Genomic DNA, 18,459 nt, shown 5'->3' on the forward strand with positions numbered 1-18,459 from the left:
ATGATAGATGGGGGTCACGGTGGGAGAAGAGGTGTGGGTGGGGGTGGGTCTTTTTCCTAGAAGACTACCCCGTCGACAATACCAGGGTCAAGGAAAGGCCGGAGCAAGCCGTACCCCCTCCTCCCACGGCGTAGGCGAAGGCCTGCATGACAATGGGGGGGAGTGGGGTAGGTAAGGGGTTAATGAGAGGGGAGGGAAGGTCTTTTGGCCTGAGGGTTTATGGGAGTTTGGGGGGTGGGTTTAGTCACTTCCCGCACTTTTGGATCGAGAGCAGTCCCGCCCTCCCGCCCTATTGCTGCTTTTCTATAAAAAAAAAAAAAAAAAAAAAAAAAAGAAAAGAGATGGTTGTGTCATGTTTTTGATCATTCAATGGCACGGTTGTTTTACTTTGGGTCATTGTGGCCGTGGCGGCTGGGGGGAGTCCTGGGAGTTGGTAATAAATTGGTTTGGGGATCCATTTTGGCTTATGGCTCCTCTGTTTTGGTGTTGGTGTCTTTTGAATCTGGTGAATGGTGGTTGGGGAGTTCTGGCAGGGGTGGCCGGATCTCCTGGGATTTTTTACCGTGAACAGGGAACCCTTGGGTGGGTTTTTGGTGCTCCCGAGCCAGGGTTTTGAACGGCTGGGAGTAAAGTTGGTGTTATGTACGTTCACGGTATGGGTTGTCAATCACCAGATTCTTGGGGCTCCGAGGACTCCTTCTAGCCTTTAAAAATGTTATGATTGCTTTGTATTAATGTATTTATTGTTTATATTTAATAAAAAAGGCTACTGTGGCCTATATCATTCCAAAGAATTAATGATGTCATGTCTTTATTGTTTATAGGAATGATAGATGGGGGAAGAAGAGGTGTGGGTGGGGGTGGGTCTTTTTCCTAGAAGACTACCCCGTCGACAATACCAGGGTCATGGGACAGTTTTCTCAGACCCTCCCATCGTGCTGGAACAGAGGCAAGGGGTGCTGTCACAAGACGTGCAATGTTTGGGAAGATGCTGAGGGAGTACCTTGCAGATCGTACAAACATCCTCCTCGATTCCTCTGTGCTTTTTAATTATTGGGTATCCAAGCTGGACCCGTGGCATGAACTGGCTCTACACCTTGGAGGTCCTGGCCTGCCCTGCTGCTAGCATTCTGTCAGAGCGGGTTTTTAGTGATGCTGGTGGAATTATAACAGATAAGCGCATCCGCCTGTCAAATGAAAATGCTGACAGGCTGACTCTTATAAAAATGAACAAGGGCTGGATTGGGAAAGGCTTCTGTACACCACCAAGTGAAAACAGCGAAACAACCTCTAATACATTCTCATTCTCTTTTTTGGGAGGTGTATTCTCATGCACCTCTTCACAACCACACATGGGTATACGCTTCCAGAGTTGGTCTGTTTGTTGTTATCCTCCTCCTTATCCTCATCCTTATCATCCACAACCACTAGAACACAAGGGTGAATGGATTCCGTGATGCCAAAAAGTCACAATATTAATAAAAAAAAAAATTATGTACGTCTGAACAGCGCAGTGTGCATGCCCAGGAACCCCAGCCCCCCACTGTGCATAATGAATAACACAGTGCGGGGCGGGGATTCAGCAACAGGGTGGCCGCACTGCCCGCACAGGCGCAGACCGGAACCCTGCATCTGAGCTATGAAGGACAATGAAGACTGCGCCTGCCCCAGGCAGGCACGCACAGCGCAGGCGCCGGATTTAAGAAGAAACAGCGCTCAGGGGGCGGCGACCACATCCCCAGAAGAGAAGAGTGACGGCCGTTGGGAGATTCACCGAGGAAGTTTCGGACCGCCTCCAGGTCTAAGGACAGGTTATTTTGTACAAATTTTAAAACGCTTTATTGAGGGAATAACTGAATCAAAAACTAAAAGAGCCACCTTGTTAGACTGCAGCATTACTGCTGCACAAGGTGGCTCTTTTAGTTTATAACGGCTGGAGGGGGGTGACAGTGGCCCTTTAACGTCTTCTGTTCTGCTACAGTCAATTTTTGGGCAAGGGTGTCTATGATGCCCATAGTATATTTTTAAAAAATTTACCCCCCCTTGGGGAAATGTTTGTCAGCAAATGCACTGTGTGTATGGGCATTATAAGTCTAGGAGACAAACTCCTTTACATTGGGCCTAGTTTTTAATGAGGCCTTCAGCAATGTGTCCTCATTCTCTACCACTAGATCATCACGCTTAACGTGTTCTGTGATGCTACAGGCAGTACAATTTTTGCCAAGCCTGTCTATGATGTCCATAAAAGATTTTTAAAAAAGGTACACCCCATGGCGAAAGGTTTCTCAGTGTATGGTCGTTACAAGCCAAGTAGACCCGCTCCGTATCATTGGGTCTAGTTTTTAATGAGGCCTTCCTCCACCTCTCATCATTTTCCACCACTAGATCACCAGGGTTTACGTGTTCCGTGCTGCTACAGACAGTCAATTTTTTGGCAAGGGTGTCTGTGATTCCAAGTAAATATTTTTTTTTTCAAATGTATCCCCCATGGGGAAATCTTTACCAGACCATACACTTAGTGTATGGGCATTACAAGTCTAGGAGACACTCCTTTGTAATGGGACAGTTTTTTTTTCTTCTTGAGGCCCTCCTCCATGTTTCTTCCAAAGGGGATTGGGGTGCGTGCGTGCAAACTTGGGTCAAGGTGGAACTTTCGTTCAGTGCATAAGGAAACAGTATGGCAGGACCAGCTGTAGAATGAAGTGGAAGTGGGTTTTCATGTGGCCATACACTACCTAGGTTCAAAGGCTTATTGAGGTACATATGTATTACCTGCAAGGCCTGCCCTGCTATCAAGTTATAAGAAAACAGTATGTCAGGACCGACTGAAGAATTTGTAGTGGGTTTTCCTGTGGCCATCCAGTACCTGGATTCAAAGGCTTATTGGGGTGCATATAACTTTATAGCAGCGCAGGCCTTGCATTCAATGCAACATTTTTTCAGGAAGCCCTCCTATACCTCTCGTGAAAGGGGTACTGGGGTGAGTTGTAATTGTTAGCAGCCCAGCCACTCACTTCATAGGCAATAACAGCATAGGAGACCCACTGTTTAATAATGGCCCTTTAAGTATATTAGTTCCGCCTGATGCCCCTCTAAATACAGGCATTGTGATTTAAGAGACCCTCCTTCATAAATGAAACAAGATGTGTCTCCTTATCTGTCACACACCACATGGCCAGCTAGGGTTATTAAATGTTACAATGACATTTCCTAGTGAATGCATTTGTATTGGTTGAAAGCAGTGTAAAAGTTGGAAACTGCATCAAAAACGCTGCGTGTGAACATCGCCCAAGTGGTGGAGGAACATTTTGGTCCGGGGTTAATTATTTTGCCTTATATACAAGTCATTACCCTGGAAAGGATGTAGACTTACATTGGGCTCGTTGCTCTGGTCAAGTACCCGAGTATTCCAATTTGCTTGACCCGAGCAATGAGCACCCGAGCATTTTAGTGGTCGCTCATCACTAGCAATGATATTTATGTTTGAAGAGCCCTGAAATAACCATCAGTTCAAGGACACTTACTGCTAACTGTACACTCAGATGGATTGACTCCATGGGCAAAACCAAGCACTAAGTTATTGCTGAACTATTGCAATGGGACGCAGAGCCAGTCCCGTCACCTGAGTCCCAATGAAGGGGAGACTAGCCAAGGCACAGGTGATACTTCTGCAGAGGTCCCACCTGTGAATGTCAGCCATACCTGTGAATGTCAGGGTAGTGTGGACCCCCATCTGCAGATGGCCTTGCAGCAACTCAATGCAGACGATCGTGAGGGACAACTGAAACAGATTCTGCAGTTCCAGGAGCGAGAGGCTGAGACAACCGAGCATCAAACTGAGCAACGTGCCCAGGCCAAGTGGGAGAAGCAATAGCAACAGTACCAGCTGAAGTTAGCCCGAATGCAGAAGGAGACAGCCACCCCACAGAACAGTGAGTCCAGTATTACCAACTGCTTTAAACTCCATAATGGGCATTTTCCTGTAATGGAAAAGGATGGGGACTTGGACGTATTTCTGCTGGGGTTTGAAAAAGTCCGCAGGCAGTACCAGCTGTCTGCAGACCAGTGGATCCAATTTTTAACCTCAGGGCTCCAAAGAAAAAGCTCTGGAGGTGTTTGCCCCTCTCCCTTGAGGGCAAGATACCGACTAGGAGGCCAAAAGAGCAGCCCCTAATAAAAAAAAAAGTACCAGCTGACACCTGAGGTGTACTGCAAAAAGTTCCAGGCCCTCCAGCTTGGACCACACATCAGCTACGGTGATATTGTGGATGGGCTGAGAACCAACTTTAAGCAGTGGATCCAGGGACTTTCTGTTACCAACTTCAAGGAATTTGGGGACCTGATGGTGAAAGACCTCACTGAAAGGTTAAAGAACGCATTAGCAGTGAGGTTTGTCCTGATGAAGAGGTCCTGCGTGACCTCGAAGCACATAGACTTTTAACCTGTTCCATTAAATGTTTTTATCCTAAGGATATTCCATCTCAGCAGCGTATAAGTGATACCTCAGTTTGTGTTTCTCTGATTCTTGTGGTCTTCCTCTCTACCGGTATCTGTACAGCAGCTGTTAATGCAGCTTGTGTGTTGCCATTTAGCAACTTCGCAAGGTGAGTGTATCTGCCATTTTTTCAGACTCCCCATTGTCATTGGATAAGACCCTATTGTGCTTTTTCTTTCCCAGTTTTTTCGTATTAGCAGTGTATGAAACTCCAGTGTTTTTGGAGGCTGCCATGCCCTTGGCTATTCGGGTGGATAGACGCCTGAGGGACAGATGAGTAACTTCTTCTGAGCCTTCTTTCTGGGACAAGATCCTGGTGTTGAAGGAAAGGTCCAGTGGAAAACCTATACTTGCGGAGTTTGAGGAACCCATGTAGTTAGGAGGTACATTTACATCGCATGTTTCTCCTGACATCTGCAAGAAAAAGGGTGTATGTTATTTTTAAGGGAGGAAGGGAAATTTTATTGGGGCATGTCCTGCAATCCCAAAATCAAAGAGACTCGATTAACCCTTGTGAGTCTTAAACCTGCAATTCTCATTTTATGCTGACATAGTGGTGCTAGAGAGCAGGTCTGAAAAAATTTCTGTGATTGTAGACAGTGGAGCTGGAGTCAGTATGGTGGATGCAGAGTTTGCTAGAACTCATGTTTTTTTCTGCTGTAACTTAGCCAAATCTATTCCTATTTGCACCATCGACTCAGCACCACTTGCACAGATAACACTGACACAAATTGTTCATAACATAAGAGTGAAGTAGTCTTTTCATTATGAAGTAATCCCTTGTTATGTATCCTGAAGTGTCTCCACACTCCAATGATTCTGGGTTTGCCCTGGTTGGTGACGCATAATCCAATTGTGGATTGGCAATCCAGAGACATTGTAAAGTGGGGAGATTACTGTCATGGTAACTGCCTAAACGTTTCTCCTTCTGCTGTATCCACAAGGTTCAAACCAGCTTTTTTGTCTGACTTGGAGGACCCTGCCCCAATTTTCTAGAAGGGGGTAGGCATCTCGGCCTTTTACATTGACCTGGAGGGTAAGGTGTTGGAGGCTCAGGGGGATAACTGACTCCTGCCCTTCTGAGAAGTTATTTTTGCTGTTTAAATTGCGCCCCGAGGTAAATAGAGAATTTCATAACTCTGTACTTGCTGGCCACCCAGGTGGTAGGGTAGCCACGGACCTCAGTTCTCAATGTTTTTGGTTGTTGGGGATGCTGCGGGATGTGATTGAACAAGTGGCTTCCTGCAGTGTCAGGACTCTGAACATTTTTTACCTTTTGTGCATTACTGCCCTTTTTCAAGATGGCGTCTTTGGTCTCATGTGCACTGTGTCTTCCTGCTATAAAGCTCCACCGTGCTAGAGTATTCTGCATTGCATCCAGCTCCTGACCCTGGTGACTCCCTGGCTATGTACCTGCTCCTGTGAACCTGTGTGGTGATCCTGCTACTCTGCTCTGAGTTCCTGCTGCATACACAAGCTTCCAGTAATCCTCCTTCATCTGCTGCTCGTCTTTACTTCCATCTGCATTTGCTGGACATGTAAGCTGTTGCTGCTTTGCAATAACCTGAGACTATTAACCAGGCCTCCCGGGTTGAGCTAAGATATGTTTTGAACTGCCTTATAAGCATATCTATCTGTGTCTGGACTAGACAAGGATTTATTCGTGTCAAGTATCCTCAAGAATAACTGTGCTTCATAGACTTTCTGCTTAAATGCATTCTCCTCTGAAGTTTCCTATAGACTGCTAAGCTGCGTTTATTATTTGCACCAAGTGTTGTGGACTTGAGTTTCTCTCTGCACCTGTTTGAATCACCGTATGATAATACAGACTTTACAACTTATAAAACTGTGTCCTGTAGTTGTCTTGTTCCACGCAAAGAGTCTCCTGAGTTATCCCCTATAATTGTTACAAAGTGTTTGCGCACGTTTAAGGTACATCTAGTCCTATTTTGCCACTACCAGTTCCTAACAGGGTCAGAGGAGACAGGTATAAACGTATGAATCAGTAAATGCATGCTAGATCCGGACCTGAATGTTAATGACCGTCGTCTACCAGGAATTTCAGTTTGAGGGTTCTGTCCTGGAACTTGGGACCTAGATTTATTGGTCCCTATAAAATAACCGCCGTCATTGGTGCAGCAGCATTTTGTCTTGAGCTACCTCAGGCTCTTAAGACCTACAATGTGTTTCACAGGTCTTTGCTCAAGAGATATGTGGAACCCCTTGAGCCCTCATCCCTACTGCCTCCCACAATAATGGTTGATGGAAATCTAGAATTTCAAATTTTGAGGATTGTAGATTCTCACCTCCGACATTCTCTACAGTACTTGGCGCATTGGTGGGGTTATGGTCCAGAGGAAAGGATATGGGTTTCTGCATCAGAGGTTAATGCCCCTAGGATGGTTCCTTCATTCCACACATCTTATCTTAGGAGACTGGATCTTGAATGTACGGAGGCCACTCGTAGAAGGGGGAGTACTATCACAGATGTGTCAAAGGGTGCAGACTGTTGCACTGCATGTGTCTGCATAAGGTCTCATGTTGTGAATTCTGTTTGTGGGCTCCCTCTGGTGGCTACTGGTGGTACTGGTTGACTTCTGTCTTCTATCTCCAGTGCACCTGTTCCCATCAGGAAATGGGAGTTTCCTATATAGTCTGGCTTCTCACTCATTTACTTGCCGGCTATCAATGTTACCAGAGCTCCTCTGTTACTTGCTACCTGCTCCAAGTCTGCTGAGTCAGATAAGTTTGATCATTTGTACCTTTTATCCAGCGTGCATTTATATGAATCTTGCTGCTGGAAGCTCTAGTGAACTGAAATGACCACTCCGGTGTCATGAGTTGATACCGGAGTTTAAAGTCACTTCAGGATGGTATTTTGTAGGGTTTTGAGTTGACCGCGTAGTCCACTTTTGTATTTTCTGCTATCTAGCTAGTGGGCCTCTCTTTGCTGAACCTGTATTCATACTACGTATGTGTTTTCTTCTTAACTAACCGTCATTATATGTTGGGGGCTGCTATCACTTTGGGGTTTTCTCTGGAGGCAAGCCAGGTCTGTGTTTCCTCTATTAGGGGTAGCTAGATCTCCGGCTGGTGCGAGACGTCTAGGGATAAAACGCAGGTACGTTACCCGGCCACTGGTAGTTGTGCGTGAGGTTCAGCATCGCGGTCAGCTTAGATTCCATCTTCCTAGAGCTAGTCCTGTTTTTGCCCTTGTCCCTGCCATTGGGAATCATGACAGTCTCAGTAGTTTGCTTTGCGGACTAGTTGCTAAGTCCCCTGGCTCTAAAGACCACACCAGGACCTGACTGTTTATAACTCCCATCTTCATGTTGGGAGTTGTGGGTGATATTTTCTATTTGCACTTCCCTGTTGAGTCTTGGAGCTGTAACAGTCTGCTAGCATCCTCTTTGCAATTTGGAGGGCATTAGTGTTTCTCTCCGAGTCTATTCAAGCTAAGTGTCTCCCTTGATTCATTTATCCTAACTGTCTTTAGTGTTAGCAGGTTTCCACCAGCGATCACCCCTCCCTTCCCCAAGCAGGGCTTACGGCTAGGTTCTGGCAGGGATTAGGTATCCTGCTCGGGGATAGGTGCAGAACCTATTTAAGGTCTTTTAGGGCAGAAAGGGTGACGTTAGATCTGCCTAGGGGTTCTCCATTCCCCGCTTCCCTATTGTTGGCTCCCTTCCCCTCATCCTTTTGTGTTGCAATTAGTCTGTCCTACACTGTGTGTAAGAGGAAGTCAGCTGTCACCAGCTGAAAAGGGGGTAAGCCGACAACCACCCCCCAGTGCCCCTGCCAGCCTGCCCATCTTCTGTCACCTGGCCTGCATCTGACCACCGGTTGTGCTGTACCTGCGACCGAACTGGTCACATCAACCTCACCTGCCCGGAGAGGCAGAAGATGAGTCCAGTGGCCTTGTGCAGCTATTTTTGTAGGTGGAGAGGCTGAGAATTTGCAACCGGTTACTGTGGGCAATACTATTATTGTGTTATAACGGTGCAATATATACCCTCATCCATCCTGAGTTTCTGTTACTGGAAGAACTCATCCCTTGGAAAACCCTGACTGTCACCAGGTTTGGGTTGTTCACTGTCTTACCGGTGGCCTAGGTTTTTCTGGATTGGGGTGCAGGAAGGGGGTTAAGGGAAGTGGGGGTGTCCAAGAATTGTCACACAAATGTGTTATTGTTAATTGATCTGGAACGGTTGGTCACTCAATAAATTGATGACAACCCTCCCAGATCTGACATGTTATGTGATGAAACTGACAATAATGGGAAGGTCATACATAACGTGTTTTGTGGTAAAGGAGAACTCTACCATGTCACACTGCAGAGTGATGTTGCTGAGGATCCCCTAAAAGTAGCCAGCATAAGTGCTTAGAGCAATGGGGACAGGCACGGAGATCATGATATGGCCGATGGTAGCTGTCCCATAATTAGCATAGCTCCTAAGGTAACAAGAGGGGCAGGGAAGGTCTTATTCCCAGCCTGTCCGGGGGGGGGGGGGGGGGGGGGTGGGTGGGAATGCATGTCCCACAACTGGTCAGAGTGAGGGAAAAGGGCATCCCACTGTGTCAGGAGGATGGGAAAGAGGTGCAGATAGCTTATCAAAGTGGCAGGAACTTAATATTCAGTCGGTTAGGGTGATGGGAGAGTTGGGTCTGCAGCCTGTCAGACAAATAGGAAAACATTGTTATCCCTCGAGGAGACAGTGTACCTAGGGTTCCTGTGAGGTTGGGGCCTTAGCGTCACTTCTATCTACCCCGAGCCAGGAGTCTCAGACCCGTCTGGTGGCACCGAGTAACCCCTCAGAGAAGCTGATCTCCGAATCCCAGGAGAGAGAGTACTGTTTGATCCAGGAAAGGTGGGTAGTAAGGTAGGCTTGTGGGGCAATCTCTAACTCAGCCTCTCACGCTACCTCAAAAATGTGAGAGGTATCAGAAAACATTAAAAATTCTGAAGCCACCAGCAAGGGGGGGGGTATTCACTTCTCTTCCTTTCACACAGATTTGCAGTAGGAACAAGACGTTCTGAGTTTTTGAAAAATAGACTTTTACAATGGACATAAAGAAATAGGAACTTAGGTATAGTTGAGAACTAACAATCTTAAATATGCTGGTAGCTCCTTTTTGGAAATAATGGACCCACTGCTGTGCCGATGAGGATGTCCTTTGTGCGCGAGACAGAGGTTTCTAGATTAGACAGGTGATTAAGACGGGATACTTATTGTCTCTCCAGAAAGTACATCCTGGGGGGTATGTGGGTGTAACTCAAGTGCAGATAAAAGGTAAAATTACATTATGATCTGCGTTAATGTCGTGAGATACACATCAGTGTATGTACGATTTCCATACACTGGAAGTTTTAAAATTAAGAGTATGCCTTCGCTAAGCCGAATCATATCTGTGATCAGCATAGTAAGCTTCTTTTGTTTTATCTGTTTTATTTTATGTAGCTGTATATGCTTAATTGTTCTGTCCCCTTTGTAAAATCTTTTGTATATTTTTTATAAACACTGTCTATCATTTGGGATTAAATATAACATTTTATAGTTCTGACCCTTTTGTTCTGTAACCTGCACCTCAAATCCATACGCTACCAGAACTTGGCCTCCAGTCAGCCTGTATAAAGGAAGCAGCAAAGTGCTGTCCACTACAAAGATAACAGCAGGTGGATCTGCACGACCGACCTCCCATGCTGTGATCTTTGACAAATTGGTGACAGCGGTGGGATTCTAAATGGTCTCTAAAATGTTCCCTCCTAGACGCTGACAAACTCTTCTCAAACATGGCAGGGGTGCAGATAGTCTGTGCAGACGCCCCATAACTCACTTCAGAGATTAAGTTCTTCGCTTCAGGGAACAAAGATTTTACCTGGAGGAATCTTTCTTTGAGGGACAGGAGCCGCTTCCCCAACCCTAGCTGGGTAAGGGATGTGTTGCGATTCCTCCTCCGGATCAGTTATATCGAAGCATTGAGACAACACACGTTAATCAGCCAGGACAGAGGAAACAACCTGTTATGGGGTGGATAGGAGAGGTCCGAAGGCACAGAAAGAGGAATTTTGGGCACGGTCTTGGCAAGGCAGTTGGTAGCACAATACGATCCCCATTGAAGCACCTAACCGGTGGATCAGTCAAAAATTGGCAAATGTCGACCCACCATGGGAAACCTAGAAGAACAGAGTTTACAGACTTAGGTAGCTCGTAGAAAGACTTTTTTTTATTTATTTATTTATTTATTTTTTTTAATCTGAGCTCCGATCTGCAGGGTGACTGGCAGCGTGATATAACAATTAGGTTCTGCCAGGAGTTGTCAGTCAACAGAAGCAAAAACCAGGATAATCAAGCTGTTGCATAGGGAGCTTAAGTAGAGATACCAGATCCTGATGGATAAACTTGCCCAAGGAGCCAGAATCAATATGGGCAGCAGTGGAGAAAGACCTCTACTTCAAGGCCAGGGTAACTTCGGTCATAAATTTTGGAGAGCAATCTCTATCACGTAGGGTCACCTCTCCAACCAACCCTAAATGTGGGGGTTCTCTGGGCACTGATGAACGTAATGGCATTTCCCACCACAGAAAATGCCCACATCGTCACAATACCTTTGCGGTCACACTTGTATAGAGCGTTTCGGTAGCTAACTGCATTGGCTCTATAGCAGGAAGTAGACCTTGCAGGAGCAAAAAATTATTGAAGGATGGAACCCACATTGGAGTTTCCCTGACAAGAAAAGACACTTAAGCCTTTTCCAGAGCTTGCTCATGGAAGCGGAGATCAATCCTAGTAGCAAGTTCAATAAGAGCTGAGGAATCCAATCCCTGCAGGACACAGCAGGGTTAAATTCCCGCAGGTTTTGGCTGTGACCCCTTATAGACATGTGGGGACATCAAGCATATGCAGCAGAGATGGAAGTGCTGCATGAAGAGTCAGAGCAGCGGTCTTATATAAGATAAGAATAAGCGGCAAACTACTTAATCAACACTGCAAGGCATGAGTGAGTTACCACCGTGACACTGTAGCATCAAAAGAAGAAAAAAAACACAGGAAAAATGAATAAAAACTCCACTTAAAATCACTATCAGTAAAACTATTCTAAATTAACATTTTTAAAAGGATTAACTCCCTCAGTATTAAATACGCAGGCGATGCAACAATGATAGCAATAAGCCTAGATGGAATAAAGGACTTATTGCAGATTGTTAAGATGGAAAGCTCTAACTTTGGACTGCTATTCAACACAAAAAGCAAAGATACTGACTGCTCTCAGGTACAAGATGGAGGAGATGGAAGGCAACAAATTGGAAGTTGTAAAGAGCTTCAACCTGCTCAGATCAATGATCACTCAAGATGCAGCAACGACCTCGGAAGTCAATAGGAGAATATCCATGGGCACATCAACAATGAAGTCACTGGACAAGGTCTTCAAATTGAGGAACATTTCACTGGCGACGAAGACACAGTTCATAAATAGTCTGGTCATTTCTGAGGTAACATACGGATGCGAAATCTGGATGATAAAGAACAAGAGAAGAATCAATTGCTTCAAAATGTGGTACTAGAGAAGGATGTTATCAATACCATAGTTGGCAATAAGAACAAACCTCAATTTTGGAACAAATCAAGCCAGACATCACTCAAAGCAAGGATGACCAAGCTATGACTTGCCTACTTTGGACACATCATACGAAGAGAGCAATCACTGTTGAAGGACATCATGGTCGGTAGAATAAAAGGAACAAGGAGTTCCAGCAAACTGACGGCTTGTTACTATCAAGATAACGGTGGAGAAGACCCTGGTGGACATATCTAGGCTTGCACAAAATAGATCTTCTGAAAGACCATTAATCCATCAAGTTGCCATGGCTCAAGATTTTACAGCCTTCTGCTAAAGTAAAAAACTAACAAAAAAAAAACAAAAACAAATAAACACTCCCCTTGCACTATCAATAAGATATTTACATACAGTGCTCACAACTGCACCATTACACAACCAACATTCTAGTCCCACTTCTGGGGGACATCAGGGTCTTTGTTTAGAAAAGGCTGGAGCTAGCTGTATCCTCCCCCCACAGCATAGGCAGAGGCCTACATGACAATGGGTTGGAGAGGGGGAGGAGTAGGCCAATTTTAAGGGGTAGGGTTTTACATTAGGTACAAGGGCAGGGGGGATTGGGGGCGGGATCTCGTCAGTTCCCGCTCTTTTGGGATCGTGAGCAGACATACCTGAAATGTCTGGCGTGGGTGCGATCCTGGAGGGCCTAAGGGCGGCAGCAGCATTGCACCCCCAGGGCTGGCTTGAAGCGCAGGTGGCACACATCATGTCTGGTGGAGCGGGGTCATCGGCCGCTGCGGCACCTTTGGAGCGTTTGTCCCCGGAATCTGGTCCTCGAGCCCCCTGCAGGCACAGGAGCCCCTCCCGGGACCCTCCAGGCCAGGCACCGGTAAGATCAGCGGCCAGCAGGCCCCGGCCTGGGAGGAATCCGACTGCCAGGTGGGGCTCAGCGGCAGTCACCAGGCCTCCACCTCACAGTGCGGTGGGGCGGAGCCACAGCGCGCCGGTCAGCGACTGGGGCCTGTGAGAGTGGGAGGCCACAGTGGTGAGGCGCCTGTCGCGCGGCCTGCCTCGGCCGCAGCTGGGAGTGCTGGAGGAGCATTGGACGATGGCGGGGCGGGCGGTCCAAGGCTGGACAGAGCCGGGCTGGCCTCTTCTCCTGCAGCAGGGAGCTCTCCTGCACTGGGACTATTCGGCAGAGGGACTCCGGTGACATCCGGCGCTGTGGCTGATGGGAACTGGTGCGCTGCATGCTCATCCATGCAGGCACAGTTTTCCCCAGGGATCCAGAGTCCGGGTCCCCTGTTCTCTGTGCCTGTGGTGGTCCAGGGCACACAGACTGATCTTCTGGGGCTTCGCCAACGGCCAGGAACAGACGGGTCCGTCGTGGATGCCGCAGCTCGGGGACGTCTGGATGCCAGCACTCCGGCTGGAGGGACCGCAGATCCCTTGCAGCCCAGTGAGTAAGTGTCCATGTCAAGTCTTTGTCCTCCAGATTTGTCGTCACCTGCTCTTAGTGGTAGTCAGGGGGTTTTTAGTGGTTCAAGGGTGGCGGGGGTGGTGGGTGACATAGGATCAGCGGGGGTCCGCGAGATTTTAGGTAACATTCAGGATTTGTTGTCCAGGCTAGAGCAGGGTATGGCCTCTCAGAGACATTTGGGTGCTTGGTTGGGCCCGCACCTGGGGCCCATTGGTTCAGTAGTGGTGCCAGTGGTAGCTGCGGAGCCAGTATCGGTCTCGGTGCAAACTGATAAGGAGAAGGAGTGTAGGATCCATTTGGATGATAGGGCTCATGTCGAAGTTTATGTGTGTTTTGAGGGTCCGTTAGGGGCTCATCTTAAAAAGGAAGTTAAGGAAAAGATTGCGAAAGACGAATATGTCGAGATTTTTTCATTGCTCCCATTGTAAAAATTTCATCTTGGTAAAAAGGAAGAAAGGGGATAGCAAAAAAGAGGATGTTGGCGCTTGATTCCTCCGACGTTTGCTAACTGGCTTCAGGCTTTTGCCATTTTGGCCAGCATGATTGGGGAAAAGGCGCCCGAGAACTGCTCGGGTTTGTTTTGTCATCTGGATTCCATTAGCGAGGCTCACAGGGTGTATGGCGGTCAGGCGTGGCTCTGGTATGATGAGCAGTTCAGGCAGAGGAAAGCGGTCTGGCCGGCTATTAGGTGGGATCAGAAAGACATTGGACTCTGGTTATGGGTGATGGCCCAGTACAAGTTTGCCCATTCCCTTCACAGAGGTTCTGGCCAGGGTTTTCAGTCCGGATCTGCAGGGTCCTCTAGTCCCGCTGGTCAGGCAGGGGGCCAAAAGTTGGGGGTCTGTTGGCAGTTTAACGAAGGACAGTGTAAATTCGGAGTTAACTGCAAGTTTAAACATTTGTGCTCCCACTGCAGCGGGTCTTCTCACGGGGCTGCAAAATGCTTCAAAATGGGAAAAGCGAAACCAGGAGGTGGTAATACCCATGGGGGAGACAACGGTTAAGTGGGAAAGGATGGTCCCTTATATAAATAGATATCCGGATAGAGAAAAGGCTGCGCTGCTTTTGTCAGGTTTTCAGGAGGGGTTTGTTATTCCGGCTCCTTCTTTTGTTGTTCCTTGTGTTAGAAAAAATCTGCGGTCGGCATTGTTGCACGCCGATGTGGTTTCGGAGAAGTTGCATAAGGAGGTGGCGTTGGGTCGTATGGCGGATCCTTTCGAGCGGGCACCTTTTGACGATTTGGTTGTTTCCCCCTTGGGGGTGGTGCCAAAAAGAGAAGAAGGGAAATTTAGTTTGATTCAGCATCTGTCTTATCCTAGAGGTTTGTCTGTCAATGACGGTATTGACCCTGGGCTTTGCTCGGTGGTATATGCGTCTTTTGACGTAGCGGTGGACTGGGTCCAAAAATGTGGAAAAGGGACTCTTCTAGCTGATATAGAATCAGCTTTTCGTTTGTTGCCAGTTCATCCGAATAGTGTTAGGCTTCTGGGTTGTTTTTAGAAGGATCGTTTCTTTGTGGATAGGTGTTTGCCCATGGGGTGTTCTCTATCTTGTGCTTTGTTTGAGGCTTTTAGTTCCTTTTTGGAGTGGGTTGTTCGCGATGTTTCTGGTTGCGATTTCGTTATTCACTATCTTGACGACTTCTTGTGCGTCAGCCCGGCTGGGTCGGAGCGTTGTCAAAGGATTTTGAGAGCACTTGAATGGGTGGCTATCGCTTTGGAGTTCCTTTGGCTCCTGGCAAAACTGAGGGCCCGAGCACATGCTTATGTTTTTTAGGCATAGTCATTGATACCATTAAGTGGGAGTTTATGTTGCCTGTGGAGAAAGTGGTTGGATTGCGGGAGGATGTCCTGCGGGCTCATCGAAAAAATTGTCTTTGCGGGACTTACAATCACTTTTAGGAAAACTTAATTTTGCCTGTCATGTCATGCCCCACCCCCTCGTGAGCAGCCAAAGGAGCGAGTACCTTTTGTGCATACGCACCATCCGTTCATGCCCAAAATATACTCCATAATAAAAAAACACTGGTCCCTCTTACACAAACCCTACCCTTCAGTGGAATCTTTTCAATCAACACCACTAATGAGCACAAGAAGACCAAAAAACATCAAAGATCAGCTAGTATGGGCTGACATCGGGAGCACTCAACCACAGACCACACAAAGGTTCTTACCCAACCAAAGGCATGGCACTTTCCCTTGCCTCACTTGTGCAGCCTGCTCAAATGTTATCAGGTCCGATACAGTCACTCATCCTAGGACAGGGAAATCGTATCCTATTCAGGGCTTCTTTACGTGTAATACTAATTTTGCCATCTACGTCATTAAATGTCCCTGGGGCCTCATGTATGTGGGAGAGACTACCCAGCATGTAAAAGATCGGATTGCTAGCCACAGGTCAACCATCCGTTGCAGCAAAACATGGCTCCCTATCCCTGATCATTTCATTACTTTTAAACACTCTGTGGCTCAATTAAAATTTCAAATACTTGAACAGGTTCCCCGCCCCAGAAGAGGGGGCAATCATATCAAACTATTGAAAACCAGAGAAACCTTCTGGATACACACCTTAGATACTCTAGCACCAAGGGGTCTTAATAGAGAAATTGATTGTTAGGTATGTTAAATTCTAGTATTAATCATCTATTCCATTTTTTCCAGACCCGCTGATAACTCCACACAAGGTGAGTGACGACTCCAACATTTTTTCCGTCATTCATTTTCAAAAATGTATTTATTTATTTATTTTTTTTGCTCCCCCTTGCTCCATACAGCGGTACTTCCGGTCTGGATGACGCACTTCCGGTCTGGCAGTCACCACTGCTATTTAACAGCCCTACCTTCTCTCCCTGGTCACGCCGACACTAGCAGGGCGCGGGAGCGCCGCTAAACAAGACATCCACCCCAGGTATAGTAGGACTCTGCTTCCACATCCAATGGGGGACCTCCCTGACGCTCAGTGCAGGCTCCTTCCATGGGGCACCTATGTATTCCATATGCAGACATTGCTATCCCTGCTTATTCAGGCTCCCCCTTACTCCTTACAGCAGTACTTCCGGTCCGGATGACGTTCTTCCTGTCCGGCGGTTACCGCCGCTATTTAATAGCCCTACCTCCTCTCCCTAGTCACGCCGACACTAGCAGAGCGCGGGAGCGCCGTTAAACAAGACATCCACCCCAGGTACAATAGGACTCTGCTTCTATATCCAATTGGGGACCTCCCTGACGCGCAGTGCAAGTTCCTTTTTTTTTTTCTCATTAGTTTTCCTGACAAGTCTGTATTATAGTTGCAACTCACTTTTATCCCAGATATAGAGTGCTTCTAATTCGTTTGACTTCGGTCCAATATAGGTTCAGCACACAGGGCAGCAAAGCACGGCTGGCCATACACCGTTCTATCATCCAATAGGTATTGAACCATTTTTATTCTGTATTGACACACCTTACTTATATTTACTTGCTGTCAATCCTTTGCAGCACCACCTACACGTTTAAGCGAGGAATTCGCTATGTGTACTTATCATTGCTTTACCAAGGTAACGAGTTTCTATTGTCCTGCTCCTCCTCTTCTCTTGTTCCTAACCTTTTTTGACCTCTAGACCGCCTATGGTATCCACTTCTGGCATAGCTCTAGGTATTTTATTCACTTCGGTGCAACCTTGGTGCTTGATAGTCTATATAGTTGCTTGCCATTCCTTTTGTACCTTGACGTATTGTTGACTACTACATCATGCACAGATACTGTATATATTTTGTTATTTTGTATATTTACCCTTATGTTTTTGTTTTTTTAGCGATATTATGATTAAGGCTCGGGAGAGCCGAAACGTCAATTGTTACTACAAGTGGTCGCTTATCCTTGAATTGTATCTTGCTCCCACGTGTCACTAATGTGTAGTTGTATTGAATAAACTGTTACTTTTCTGCATAAGCATTAATTAGAGTGTGCGGTGTCTTCTAAATATTACGTCATGCCCATGGGCAGAGTTCTTTCCAGAAGGTTGGCCAGTGCTACGGCGGGAGTTCGTGCTCCTCATCACTTTGTTCGGTTGTCTGCGGATCACAAGGAGGATTTGGCGGTTTGGAGTGGGTTCTTACAGAACTGTAACAGTCGGTCTTTGTTCCTTGAGGGAGTGATTGATAACGGGTCATTGGATTTGTTTACAGATGTGGCAGGAGGGGTGGGTTTCAGAGCGTATTTTCGTGGACAATAGTGCGCGGCAAAGTGGCCAGCGTCTTGGATTTCCTCTGGCCTGGTTCGGAATATCGCACTCTTGGAAATGTTTCCCATTTTGTTGGCGGTGCATCTGTGGTAGCAAGTTTTTCGAAATAGGCGGGTTCGATTTCACTGTGACAACATGGGGGTGGTTTGCGCGATCAACAATTTGTCCGCATCGTCGCCTCCAGTGGTGCGAGTGCTGAGACAGTTGGTTTTATCATGCTTGAATGCACAAGTAACCGCAACACATGTTCCTGGCATTCATAATTCCATCGCCGATTCTCTCTCTCATTTACAGTTCGATCGTTTTCGGTCACTGACTCCGGATGCGGAGGTCGTCGGGTTGGAGTGCCCTGCAGAACTCTGGCTTGTGGTGTCCAGGACGCTGAGGTGTTGATCAGGTCGTCGCTGGCTCCTAGAACATGGGAGGCTTATCAGGCAATTTGGCTTGATTGGGAAGAGTTGTTGTCGGCGGAGGCGTGTGGGTCGAGTGTGCAAGAGCAGGCAGGTATACTGTTGTCTTGGTTGAGTCGGGGAGCCTCGGCGGGATGGTCTTCCGCTAAATTCTCATATGTCATGTCAGCCTTGGCGTTTGGTTTTAAATTGCGTGGTCAACCTAATTTAACCAATATTTTTGGTGAAACAGGCGGTAAAAGGTTTTTGTCGGCGGCCGAGACGGGTGGATGCTAGACGGCCCATTTCTTTCAGT

General features: G+C 47.0%; 1 long non-coding RNA gene across 2 annotated transcripts; it reads left to right on the forward strand.

The window, feature by feature from the left end:
• Positions 1 to 4,152: 4,152 nt before the first annotated feature.
• LOC143768634 (uncharacterized) lies at positions 4,153 to 17,323 on the forward strand. Of its 2 annotated transcripts, XR_013213976.1 has the most exons (4): positions 4,153 to 4,878; positions 16,193 to 16,215; positions 16,306 to 16,940; positions 17,009 to 17,323. It is a non-coding gene; the product is annotated as an uncharacterized LOC143768634 (long non-coding RNA). The 2 variants fall into 2 exon arrangements; XR_013213975.1 differs by lacking the exon at positions 4,153 to 4,878 and having other exon boundaries at positions 15,046 to 16,712; positions 16,883 to 16,940.
• Positions 17,324 to 18,459: the final 1,136 nt, after the last annotated feature.

The sequence above is a fragment of the Ranitomeya variabilis genome, chromosome 4 (genome assembly GCF_051348905.1).
Source record: "Ranitomeya variabilis isolate aRanVar5 chromosome 4, aRanVar5.hap1, whole genome shotgun sequence".
Taxonomy (NCBI): domain Eukaryota; kingdom Metazoa; phylum Chordata; class Amphibia; order Anura; family Dendrobatidae; genus Ranitomeya; species Ranitomeya variabilis.